Source organism: Phocoena phocoena, chromosome 16 (assembly GCF_963924675.1).
Source record: "Phocoena phocoena chromosome 16, mPhoPho1.1, whole genome shotgun sequence".
Lineage (NCBI taxonomy): Eukaryota > Metazoa > Chordata > Mammalia > Artiodactyla > Phocoenidae > Phocoena > Phocoena phocoena.
Window position 1 is genome coordinate 62,748,767 of NC_089234.1, and position 14,116 is coordinate 62,762,882.

The following is a 14,116-nucleotide window of genomic DNA, read 5'->3' on the forward strand; positions in this document are numbered from 1 at the left end:
CTATTCCTAGGTCGCTAAAGGTAGCTCGGAGGAGATAAGTCTTAGTTATCAGGGGCTGGATTTGCGGGGGCGAGAAGGGGGACGCTGCAAACGAATGAATGAGGCTGTTGTTGTATTTCATGGCTTTAATCGGGAAGGAAAAGATTAATGGGTTATTGGTGACTTCTGCAGCAGCCAATTTTCCACCTGGGGCACCGCCCTGGGGCAGGTGTCGGCAGCTCCAAGTTGCACAGACCAAGCCAGGGTCTGCTAATTACTGGGCATTGGGAGAAGGGGTGGAAAGACATAAAAATCAGGAAGGTCCATCTCTGTCCTCCTAGGACAATAGCAAGTATATAGACAAAATCATTCAAGGCTAAAAAACATTGGTGCTGAGTGGAGGTAGGAGCCACAGAAGGGACAGTGGGACTGTTATCTGCAGCCAGGTTGGGAAGCTTGCCAGAGAAGGTGGCATTCTGGGCCAGGACTAAAGGTTTGGAGAGGAAGTCCTCAAGCAGGAAGATCATTCTTCCTGTGAAAGGCTGTGGGAAGTAGTGTTCAAATAGGCAGGGGACTCCTTTGGTGCAAACGACTTCCAGAAGCAGAAAAAGTGTTGACCCTGTGTTCCAGGTGGAGACACCCACTGCCCAGTCCCTCTCCTGATTGTGAGGGTGCTCATTAAGGAGCTATTAGTCACCCAACACACGCAGACTGGTCCTTCACCCCCACAAATTAAAAAAAAAAAAGTACTATTTAACCAACTCGAATGCTGGGCTGCCACCTTGGGTTGGGGTGGATTTGATCCCCCAGAGCTGTCAGCTCTAGTCTCCAAGTCAGGAGGAGGTGGAGGAAGGTTTAGGGCTCCTTGCCCAGGATGAGTTCCATCAAGGCGCATGGAATCGTATTGAGATGGGAAACCTCATCCACGCCTCTTTCCAAAGAGCCCCTCATCAAGAAGGGAGAGGAAACATTTCTGAGTGGCACCTACAACTAGCCCAGTGGCATCACCACCACGCTCCCCCACCCACCCATTCTCGGGCATTTTGCATTTGGCGGCTTTTACAATTGGTCAGGCTGCTCTGGGTCTCAGCTGGAAGTCCACCCACTACACCTCAGCTAGAGTGGCTGCAGGGCCTCCCGTGGTCTGAGGTCGTCGCCTGCGCCCCAGCTCCCCAAAACCTAGACAGGGTCCCAAGTGGGGCCAGGAAGGATGCTCTGGTCAAAGGACTCTTCCCCCTCTTGTGCCTTTGTCTGAGCCCTGGCTTCCAGAAAAACAGCACATGAATCTTGCGGCCACCCCATCCCACTCCGTCCACACACACAAGCAGGTAGATTTATGGTGTCCTGCCCCCATTCCACCCCATCCCCAAGCCGGCTGCAGTCGGAGGACAAAGCGTCCCAGGGCTATTGGAATGCTAATGTCTGGGAGCCTGGCCGCAGGGCTGGCACAAAGGCAGGCGGGGCCGGGGAAGCACGCAACCCCACAGGCGCCCTCTGCCCCTCCTCTCACCCAAAGGCCACACTGCCCGGCTATGTGACCTTGGACAAGTCTCTGAGCCTCAGCTAATTCACATGAGAAGCTGGAGAGAGTCCCTAATACCCTTTCACTGGATTTCTAGGTGCTTAAGAGAAGGCCTTGCTTATGATGGATGGAATTATAGGCCCGGGCAACCACGGAAAAGAGACAGTGGGAAAGAGCCTTTAGACCCAGGGGAGCAGTGTGTGTACAGTGTGTGTGTGGGCGAGAGGGAGAGGAGATTCGACTGAGAATGCGGTGCAGAACAAATGCTGAGTATATTATACTTACATTTTACATATATGTAATTAAGATTCTCTGTCATGTTTCTTTTCCCTCTCCTCCCCTTTTAAATATCTGCAGACTGTGCTCAAGAAGGAGTGGGGGGCGTCAGGGACACTCACTCACCTTACTTGCCTGCTCCACCTTCAAAGGGCCAAAAGCACAGACTGTGGGAGACTTGGGGCTGGACACTTCTTATCTCAGGTCCCCTCCTACAGCCGGTGAGGGGGGCAAGGCAGGATGGTGACACCCATGGAAATAGAGACCCAAAGTCTTGGAAGTAGGTGACTTGCCCAAGGCCCTCAATCACTCAGTGAGTTATTGGAGCAAGCTAAAAGTATGACCCTGGCTCTAGGCTAGTAGTTTAGAGCTCTCTCCCTCTGTGCCAACTCAGTCTCTAGGTGTTTATGTACTGACTTGAGCTGTGTCCTCTGGGTCTTGTAAGACCAAGAGACTCCCTCGCGCTTTGGCCGCTCTCCAGAACCCTAGCGAGATTCACAGGCTGCTGTGTGCCCCCTCTGCTTCTGCGATCCGAGGACCAAAGCGGTGGGAGAGAGCGTATGCCTGGCTAACACTGTCGGGCACCGAGGTCCTGAAAAGCGGCGGCGTGCCCCTGACCATGGTGCTGAAATGACTGCATCGGTTCAGAGGAGAGACGCTCCTGGGAACTTGGCACTCTCAGTAAGGAAAACCACCTGTCAACCGCCTCTGCCCACCTTTCCAGGGCTGAGTCCCTAGGGAGCCCCCTGTGGATATGTAGACCCAGAAGGCTGTCGGTTTCCTTGATATGGTGGTGAAAGCACAGACTCTGTTGCTAATAACTGACTGTATGACTGACCCCAGACAGGCCCTTTTCTCAGCTAGGACAAAAAAAATTCCCTTATAAATGATGGAGTTAGAATTGAGTTAGTTACCAGCTGAGGAATTTCTGACAGCATATGAGAGGTCTGAAGTGGAACAATATTGGAAGTTTAGGATGCAGCGGCCCTAACTGGAAAACTGGTTTGGAACTTTGCCCTCGATAATTTTTGAAGACAATCTAGGTTAAGCAAGAGCAAAGTGCCATTGTTTGCCTTTGATTGGGGGGTGGGAAGGGGGCATTCTCCATACATATTCTTTTTTAACTTTGCACCTTCCTTATATAATAGTTTGTATTTTGGTTATTTGCTGCCCTGGATACTTTCAGGAAGAATGAATTAAATACTCAGGGTGAGTGAGTTCGGTCTAAGATCTGAAGTTTTCAGCTATGAAAACAGGAAAAATATACAACATTTTAACTTGACTGTGGCTGATGATGGTTGCATGTTTCTAATTTGTAGGTGTTTCCATCTTTGTGACAAGATGCTTTAATAAATCTCTTAAGTATTAAAAGGGAGGGGTCTCATTCTTTGGGTTAAAATGAAATTTTAGTTATTCCAAGAACAAAGACAAAAGGAAGCCCTTCAAACACATACATAAATGACAGAGTGGTTAAGAACAGTTACTTCAGAATCACAGAGACATTAGTTCAAAGCCTGGTACTGCCACTAACTAGTGGGTTTCAATTATACCCCTTTGCCTCCCTAAGGCCCCTTTTCCTCACCTGTAGGGTTGGGACGATAAGTAGTAGCCACTTAATTGGGCTGATTAAGTGTGCTTTGCTTTTAGTGCACCTTAAGCTGCCATAAATGGTAACCATTATTAACATCTTCATTTGTCTCAAATTCTTCTCATTCTCCCAGGATTTTTGGGGGTGGAGGAGGTTGCTTTTGTATGAATTTGAATCTCCTGTGCAGTGCAAGCTGGCACAAAGGCCAAGGGCCACCCACCCCTTCCCGGTGACCCTCCCCAGCTGTGATCTACCTTTCCCATGCTCCAGGATTATACATCCAGATGTCACTTGGGCACCCCAAATGAGACATGTTCAAAATGGAATTACTCTCCCCTAACTCCAAACTAATGCTGCCTCTTGTACCTGATCTCACTAACTAGCATCACCCAGTCATCCGTACTGGAAATCTAGGGTTCATCTTGATTCTTCTCTCTTACTACCCACAACCGATTAACCCTTAAGACCTGCTGATTTGTCCTTCCCACTATTTCTTGAACCTGGCCTCTCCTTTACCTCCTTATGATGACGTCTCTAGTTCAGGCTCTCAACTTTCACATGGAGAGACTGCCCAACTGATTTCTCTACCTTTTTTTGTGTGTGTGTGGTACGCAGGCCTCTCACTGCTGTGGCCTCTCCCGTTGCGGAGCACAGGCTCCGGACACGCAGGCTCAGCGGCCATGGCTCACGGGCCCAGCTGCTCCGCGGCAGGTGGGATCTTCCCGGACCGGGGCATGAACCTGTGTCCCCTGCATCGGCAGGCAGACTCTCAACCACTGCACCACCAGGGAAGCCCCCTGATTTTTCTACCTTTAATCTCAATACTTGTCCCTATACCCTCCATGCTGCAGCCACAGAAACATGCAAATATAACACTGTCACTCTCCTGTTTAAAATCTTCAAATGGTTCCAATCATCCCTGGGATAAAGCTCACGTTCCAATAGAGAAGGATGTTGTAATGTGAGCTTTGATGTGATATGGATCTGGGTTCAATTCCCATCTGGTTCACTAATTATCAGTATGACTCATGAACAAGTTCCTTAGCCTTTCCCTCAATCTCTTCATCTGTAAAGCAGGGATAATAATATTACCTTTTGGAGTTTAGATTAAAGTAAACCCAGGCTGCAATAACAGACTCACCAATAATTCATTCTGAGGTGAGCGTTCCATGTGAGTGGATAACTCTGCTCTGTGGCATCACTCAGGGACCCACACTCCTTCCATCTTCTTCCTCCCCCAGCTCCTAGGTCCCTGCCATCCACATGATTGAGGCTCATTGCCATGGGTCCCAGCCAGTGGGAAGGGGAAATAAGTCATGGAGGAGCCTCACCCACAGTCTTAAAGTTTAGACTCAGAAGTAGCATGTTTCACTTCTGCTAACACTCCACTGGGAGTACATGATCGTATCCCCTCAACCTAACTGGAAGAGGGGCTATGTGCCTAGGAAGAAGTGAAGAATGGGTTCTGGCAGGTGATGAGCAGTCTTCACCACAGGACTGTTGTCAGGATTACATTGGATTATATGTGCTAATATTTGCTTTTATCATCGCGAATCACTCAGGCTTATGACCAGAGTCCTGCTGCAACAGCCTTTCTTTCATAATGTCTTGCTTGTCTTGGCATTTACCCTCAGAAATGCTGACCTGCTTGAAGTCTTACCCTTAAACACAGTCAGTACCACTTCCATGCTTTTTTCCCACACTGCTGTCCCTGCCCAAACCCTCATTTCCCCGTCCCCAAATCTCCAACGTGGATATCACCTCTTCTCAGAATCTTTCTCTGAACTATTCCTCCCTCCTTGCTCCTGCTGCCATAATATCCTGTGCATAAGAATATCCTTGCACTTTCCAGGTAGCATTTGTGATTATCTGTTTGCTATTTGTGCCCTCCACTGGCAAAAGGAAGTGTCCTTCCTGTCTCCAGTGAGTACCCATTCTCAACCATATGCCACATGTTTTTAGAATGAATTAGAGTAAGTGAATTGACTGACTGAATGAAAGGTATTTCAATTATAGGTTAGAAATTTCTATCCTTCCCCCGACTGGCTGCTGTATAAAGGTCAATGAATATTCATTGAATAAGTGAATGAATAAATTAATAAATTATACAGAGACCCATTACCCTTCCTGCATCATACCCTCCTCGGCATCAAAATAGCCTGTCTTTGGCTGCCAATGGGTTTATTTTAGAAGATGCCCCAACTGATTTGGTGAGACTGGGTTATCACAAGAGTATCGTTGTTTCTGAGATCACCAGTAACAATTCCAATAGTCAGGTGTGGGTGATCCCTCCTAAGATAGTCCATTAGAGCATGAAGCTTGGCATCTATCTCAACTCCAGCACTTCCTAATTCTATCACATGAGCAAGTTACATAGCCTCTCCAAGCCTCCATATATAAAAATTTCTCCAAATATCAACATGAAGAAAACCACACCTACCTCATAGGGTTTTATGAGGATTCAGATGAGATGACAGGTATGTCCATACACTTCATGTGCCTGCCTGCAATTTAAAGCAGACCTCATTATAATTCCCACCCCATCTCCATCTTAAGCCTACAGAAGGCTAGCTAAGAAGGCAGAGACCAGGACTGACTTTCCCATATTAACCGGGGAGAGTTTATATGACTTGCCCAAGCCTGTTAATTATGGAGACAAACTGATGCTCCTGCTGTCCTAACATCATCACCGGCTATAGTACCTCTGTCCTACTAGTTATCTATTGCTGCATAACAAATTACAAAAAAACTCTATTACTTAAAACAAGAAACATTTATTTTGTGGGTCTTCTCTAGGTGAGGAATCCAGGCATAGCTTAGGTAGGCATCCCCAACTCAAAGTGTCCCATGAGGCTGCAGTCAGGGTGTCAGCCAAGAATGTAGTCTTACCTGTTGGATTCGCTGGGGCCGGATCCACTTCCAAGCTCACTCATGTGGCTGTTAGCAGGACTCAATTCCCCGAGAGCCATTGGACTGAAGGCCTCAGTTCCTCAGTGGCTTTAGACCAGAAGCTTTCCTCAGTTCCTTGCCACGTGGCCCTCTCCATAGGGTAGCTCACAACATGGAAACTGGCTTCCTTCAACACAAACAAACAAGAGGTAGAGGGACACCCAAGACGGAAGCCACAGTCTTTTTGTAATCTAATCTCACAAGTGACATCTCATCCCTCTGCCACATTCTATTCAGTAGAAGTGACTAAATCCAGGCCACAGCCAAGGTGAGCGGATTGCACAAGGGCACGAATACCAGGAAGCATGGATCATTGGGGTCCATCTTAGAGGCTGCCCATCACAGCGGCAGTAGCAGAGTATTTGCTGCCTGCCTTCTACACCCTAGAGACAGACAGACAAACACACATGTGCACACACATGTGTGTACTCACACACATATACCTCCCTAGGACCAAATATATCAAAGTTCAAAAGAAGAAAGCCTAGGTGATTTGACTCCTGGGGCTAAAGCAAATGTCTCTCTGTAGCCCGGTGCTGGGTCTGTTTCCAAGAAGGGCCCAGGAGGGGCACCATTAAGTGAGCACTGGAGCTACCCCAGCTGATCTCTGACATCCGTTTACTGCTTTCACAGGCCTTCCCACCCCCACTCTCGGAGGCAGAGATTTAGGACGTCTGGAGCCTGGACACCGTACCCACTGAAGGGAAATTTACTGCCTCTAGAGAACCAGAGCCTGACTTGGGGTCTTGAATGCATCTTTTTCCCCTTTGCCTCTGCTTTATTAGGTTAATCATTGCTTGAATCGGTTGCCATGGTTTGGGCAAACCCATGGTGACTCTATAATGAAGCCTGAAAGACTTGGACCCCATTTATCATCCCCAGTGTTTGGGAGGCCCAGAGTCTCATTTGCCTCCCCCAGGGTCTGAGCACCACCATTCTGCCTGGGGCCCCTATGCTCCTTTTGAACGAGGAATAAACATGTGGTGACTTGGAAGAGAAGAGGAGACCTACACAGGTGGAGTGAGCAGGGCATTGCACATTCCCCACCACACACACACACACACACACACACACACATACACACACACTTATATTTTCCACTCTAGGAGTCCAGACACAGACCAAACACACAGGCAGCTCTGCCACAATTCTTCTTTCTGGAAAGTGAGAGGCAGAGAATGATGTTCAGTTAGAAGGGATCCATGGCTGTCCTTAGAAACAGGGGAGCTTGTGTCTCAGCAGACCCAGATTCCACACCCCTTAATCCACGGGCACAAATTAAGCAGCGCTGCAGTCCTGCAATGAGGTGGAAACAGATGGGGCAAGGCCCAGTGGGAAAACGGAGGCATACAGATGTTCAGCAACATGTTCACGGTCACCTAGTGATGGTGTGGCCAAGGTAGAACCCAGAACCAGTAAAATGTATTTTGAAAAAAATCACAGATAGAGGTGCATAGTGAATTCTCATGTATCCATCACCCAAATTCAACAATTATCAACACAGAGGCAATTGTTTTTCACCCACATACCTACCCACTTCCCCCAGCACTACCTCTGTTGGATTATTTTGAAGCAAATCCAAGACATCATACAATTTCAACCACAAATCCTTCCCCAGTTTCAGGGGTTTTTGGGGTTTGTCTGTTTGTTTGTTTTTTGCATCATAGAGCATAGCAGCTGAGAGCTGCTCTGAAGACAGACACTCTGGGTTCAAATCCCAGATCTGCCCCTTCCCAGCGGTGTGACCTTCAGCCAGTAACCTAATGTCTCTGAGCCTCAGTTTCCTCAACTATAAAAGGATACAGTGATACTTCAGAGGGTAATTGTCAGAATTAAATGAAATTTTACAAGACAAGTGCTCAGCATCTGTGCCAGGGGCAGAGTAAATGGAGGCTTTTATTGTTTCCATTTTTGCTACCACTGTACCATCAGCAATGGCTGTAGTCTGGCAGCAAGTCAGCTCTTGGCCTCCAACATCCAGGTCTCTTGGTGCTGTCTCCTGGCATAGAGGCAAGTGGCTTGTCACTACTACTCTGTGCCTAGCACTGCACTATGAGAACACAGACCTCAGCAGTGAGCTTGGTGTCAGGTGCTGACGGCCCCCAGCCTCTACCACTCACAACCCTGCTCAGCTCTGCACTATGGACCCCCAGATCAGCAAGACCAGGACCCCCTTCTCTTCTCCTTGCATCTTTAGGCCTTCTGACCTCTTTCCTGATGGTCCCACTTGTGAGCAGGTGTCAATATACCTGCCTTAAGGTTGCATGTATATGTGTGTGCGTGCATGTGCCCATGCTTCTGTGTGTGCATGTACATGCGTGTCTGAGTGTGTGCTGTCCCTCTGTGTGAACTAGCATATTCTCATGTCTCCATGTGCTCAGCTTTTGAGAGAGACCCCAGATGGAGACTAAAACCTGCCCTCTTGCAGTTCACATTTGACTGACAGAGACCAGAGTCAAACTGGTCAAACAAAGGCATGACGGCACAAGCATGGTACTGAGACCTCCTGGAGGAAGCAGGGAGAAACTAAGGTCTACCAAACACATAAGATTGGGAACAGAAGAGAGGGGCAGGAAGGGGGCTCCATGGAAGCCGAGGGTGGGGGAAGGGAGCCAGCCTACTGAGGTTTGTTGTATAGAGGAGGCCTGGGTCCTAATAGCTGACCTCTTCAAAAAAGGTTATTCCAGGAAATCACCCACACCCCCAGGATCAAAGCTCCAAAGAGTTCTCTTGGGCGGGAAGGGCCCCCCAAATTTCCCTTTTTCTGGATGGCAACTAATTTTTATTGAGTGTTTACTATGTCTAAGCAGAGTTCTAGTGCTTTCTGTTAATCTATGAGATCAGAATTATTATTCCCATTTTACAAATGATGAACTTGAGGCTGAGAGCAATTAACATGTTACACGTTACCCAGTGAGAGGTGGAGTTGGATTGAACTCAGGCTCCTTTGCCCTGGAGGCAGTAGACCTAACCATGGCTACACTGTACCACTGCCATGCTCTACTTTTCCTCTTTTTAAGTTCTGGTTTTGGACATTTTCAAACATGCATAAACTAGAATAGAATCCCGTGTACTCATGGACCATCACTCTGCTTCCGCAACCATTAAGTCATGGTCAACCTTGTTTCATCTATTCACCCCGCCCCTGTCTGCCCCAATCCTGCACACACACTTCTATATTTATTTGTGTGGAATTTTTAAAAACACATCCCAGATATTGATCATCCCACTTGTAAAGACTTCAGTGTCCATTTCTAGGTGATAGAACATTAAAAAAAAAAAAAAAGCCATTTTTTATACTTAATAAAATTAACAGTTCTATAATATGATCTAATAGCTAGTCATATTCAAACACTTCCAATCAACTCTTTTTAAAATGTGCAAAGAATCTCCATCTTAGAATCTCCTCTCTCCCAGCTGAGCAGGTGAGCCAGGCGGCCAGCTGGAGGCCAGGACCAAGGCCAAGACCAAGACCAGGCTAGCCTTGACTCCCTGGCTTAGTGGGACTGGCCTTGGGCAAGTCAGTTTCCTCCCCGCCCCACCAGTCTCACCCCAAAGTTTGGTGACCAGTCATTCTGGTTTGTCCAGGACTTTCCCAGTTTTAGTACTAGAAGTCCTGTCCCCAGCAAATCCCGATGGTTGGTTACCCTACAAGGAACCAGGAACCTGTGTCCACCCCAGCCCTCCCTCCCCCTCCTAGCTCCAGTGTGGTGTCACCCACTGAGAGCAAGGGGAGCCTGCCACTGAATTTCAAGGGCCCTCGAAATAATAAATAATTTACCGAAAGCTTTGAGGGGCCCAGGCATGCCTGGCTTCAGGAAGAAGAAGGCCCAAGGCCCCCCCAGCCGCCAGCAGAGAATCAGGATCTTTTCACACCCAGGGGGCCAAATTCAGCAGTCTCCTCCCTCCGTCTTTTTCCCCTCTCCAGATCTAATGACAATCCAAAGAGTTCCTGATAGGGTTTTAAAAGATGCTCTTCATTCACTATCCACCAAGCATGAAAATCTAGCTCGTTTGTCTCCATTCTTTGCCCTAAAGGCCTGGCCGGCCTCGGGCCTGCAGCCTCAAACTTGTCACTCACTTTTCACTTCCTTTTGTTGGATTCGCCTTTATTTCATTCTTCTGTCTCCTCTGTGCACCCTCCTCTCCCCCTCCTCACTCCATCCCTGTCCTTCCCCTCCGCCCTCCCCCAGCACTCCCCAGTTCCTCCATCCACACACAAAAAGCAACAGATCAGTCTGGGAATTTCTTTACAGTCCCCATGTCCCCTGCCCCCATCCCGGCCTCTTCTCATTGCTTTTAAAGAGTGGGAGCAAAAAGCTAGCAGCAACTGAAAAAGGACTTGGGATCCAGGAACAGAACTGCCTCTTGCTCTGGCTGGCAACGGCCTCATGGACCCCTGAGTCCTGAACTTTGGCTTCACAGCTGTGGAAACTGAAGCCCTGAAAGGGGAAGAGACTGGCTCAAGGTCACACGCAGAGTTAGTGGCAGGTCCGGGTCCGGAGCTGAGTGTCCCAGTTTCGCAGCCTAGACTCGCTACGCAGAATTGAGGCTACCCCTCCATGCCCACGGCACCGAGTTTATTCTCCTTTTATGTCTCAGCTGTCTGGCTAAGAGAGGGTCATAGCTCGAAGGCAGGGGCCATCGCAGTGTCCAGTTCATCGCAGTGTCCCTTGAACGCTTGGCATGTGGTAGGCATTCAGTGGTAATGTTTTCAATGAAACTGAACTGAACGAATGCAGGGGCCAGGCTGCCCCCTACTCTCTGGATCTCTTATCAGCCACCTTCTGGGCTGTGGTTTTGTTGCCAGGCCCAGGGTGTTCCCTTCCCTGGGCCCAGGGAGCAGGGAGGATACATAAGAAAGAGGTGTATGTTTAGCAGTCAGACCCCTTCTAGCCATTTCCCCTTCTAGGAACAGTCAACACTGGCGGAAAGGAGAGAGGTGCTCTCACCCTTCTCCAGGGGCAGGACAAATAGGTTGGAATCCTCAAAGCCTCAAGCAGGGAGGGAGGTGGCAACAGGCATCTCACCAGGTCAACATGAAACAGGAAGCTAAGAGAGAAGGAGGAGGGGAAAGAGAAGCAGGCAGGTTTACAGGGGCTCTGGCTCCACCGGTCCTCAGTGCATGCCAGGCCCTGTGTGAGTTGTGTGAAAAGAGAGCCCCATGGGCCTCAGCAGGAGGGGCCAGTCAGACCCACAAGCCCAGCCCCAGCAGAGCAGAGCAAGGCTTCTCCTCTGTGACCTGGCCACACCTCCTCCTTGAGGCTCCACTCCTACAAACAGCACCACCACGAGCCACCCACCTCCCAAGCTAGAAACCTGGGTGCCAGCCTCACCCTGGCTCTGTTGATTCTGCCTCTGCAATGTCCGTGGAGCCGCCCTGGCTCTCCTTCAACTCTTGGCTACACTATGGCAGAGGTCCCTGCCGGGAGACTTCTTGTCCCCTCTCCCTCTGGTCCAGCCCGCACGCCACAGCCTATCTTCCCACTGCAGCTCCTGTAGCTCCTCCGCACAGAGCTTTCCACGGAGGCGAGAGAGCCACTTAACTCTCTGTTGTAGTGGACAAGAACGCGGCTTAGGAGCTGGGCTGCCTGTACTTGGATGACAGATCTGCCACCTACAGCTTGGTGACCTTAGGCAAGCTCTTTAAGCCTCGATGCCATTTGTGAAATAGGAATAATGATAGTGCCTCTCTCATAGTATCTACAGTATAATACAATATCCAACTATACACCATATAGTATACACTATATATTGTATATAGTATACACTATATACAATATAATAACATACAAAAGTAGGAGACTGCAAGAGATCATCAGTGAAGGTTAGCTGTGGCTACTGTCATGATTAGTGTCCTTCTGTACTTAAAAGTTTTTTATAATGTCCATATACTACTTTAATTATTTTAAAAATTGACCCATCCTTTCTTGCTGACGGTATTATCAAATGCCTGAAAATGGTCAAACATCTTGGCCCAGTAATTCCTCCTAGAGAAATCATCAGAAATTGCATAAGGGACTTCCCTGGTGGCACAGTGGTTAAGAATCCGCCTGCCAATGCAGGGGACACTGGTTCGAGGCCTGGTCCAAGAAGATCCCACATGCCATGGAGCAACTAAGCCCGTGTGCCACAAGTACTGAGCCTGCGTTCTAGAGCCCGCGATCCACAACTACTGAGCCCGCATGACACAACTACTGAAGCCCGCGCACCTAGAGCCCGTGCTCCGCAACAAGAGAAGTCACCGCAGTGAGAAGCCCGCACACCACAACAAAGAGTAACCCCCACTCGCCGCAACTAGAGAAAGCCCGCGTGCAGCAATGAAGACCCAACGCAGCCAAAATAATTAATTAATTAATTTTAAAAAGAAATTGCATGAAAATGTGTCAACAAAGGCATTCATAACACCATCTTTTATAATGGCAAAAAATTAAGATGCAAAGGAAATGTTCTATCATAGAGAACAAATTATATTACTATATATTAGACAGATTATATTTCAAATTACACATTACATTTAAATATTAGATTATTAGATATGTGTCTAAAATATCAAAAACAAAAGAAATGTTCAACCGCAGAAGACAGATTAGATTATTATATATTCTAATATATATTAGATTATTATATATATTCAGTGGGGTTACTATGCCCCATTGAAAATTGTGTTGTAAAATAATGCTTCTTAAAAGGGGAAATGTTTACAATATATTGTTAAGTGAGAAAAACTGGAGTTTAAGCAAGACGGCAGGCAAGGCAACTTGCAAACTACTACAAAATATCTAGAGACCTGTGGCCTGTGGGGCCAGTTATCCAAGCTGAGTGGGATTGTGTGCAAAAGAAGAATAAGTGGGATCTAAGTTAGGAACTCTTCCTTTTGAGCGCATGAGCTTTTAGTCTTGGACTTGGTGCCATCAGGATGATGCCAGAGGAGATGGGAAGGAGGGCGGCCTCATCTAGTGGGGTCGGGGCAAAGACCTCATGGTAGCAGCTGGGGGCTCTCAGGAGTACAGACATCAGGCTGAACACAAACTTGTTGCGGTGGGCAGTGTCCAGCCTAAGGGCTTGTCAGAGGAGAGAGTTTCTAGAAGACTGAGGTGGCCCAACCCCGGTTGGGGGAGGAGTCCCATGAGGCCACCTGGAGGAGGTGGAGCTTGAAGGAGGGAAGAACCTCACGACAAAGAGGCAATGGCAGACAGTGAAATGAGCATGGGATGTCAGCCCACACACCGGGTTCAAACATCAGCTGTGTCACTCTTAACAACTGGTAGATATCCTTCCATATATATATTACACAGGAAAAATGATACTCTACTTTTGTCGAACTATGCTTACTTCACTTAATATATTACAAATATCTTTCAATCTCAGTGAAATACAGATCTACCTTGTTATTTGAATTGCTAGGTTAATTGCTTCCATTTTCTCATCTATAAAAAAGCTAGTATCTGACTTGCTATGTTCTCGTGCTCAGGGGAGGTTTAAATGAGAAAACCTGTGGTACTGCAGAAGTGTACTTGTGGAGGGGTCTGTGTGTGGGTCGTGGACATCTGCAGGTTGGATTTCATTAGCCATCCTGTCTAGGGCACTAACACTCCAAAGAACAGCATGGGCCAGGGGAGGTGGGGCAGTGGTGGCAGGACAGAGTGGCCTTCCTGCAGCTCCCCATCCATCAGTGCTGACAAACCTGGCCCCCTGTGAGGGCTCCAGGCCCAGCTGCTGAGCAACGGCAGGTATAGAACAGGAGCCCCTCCCTGAGCCCTTGGCACCCTCCGCTTAGGTCAACAGACAGAGTGGGCTCT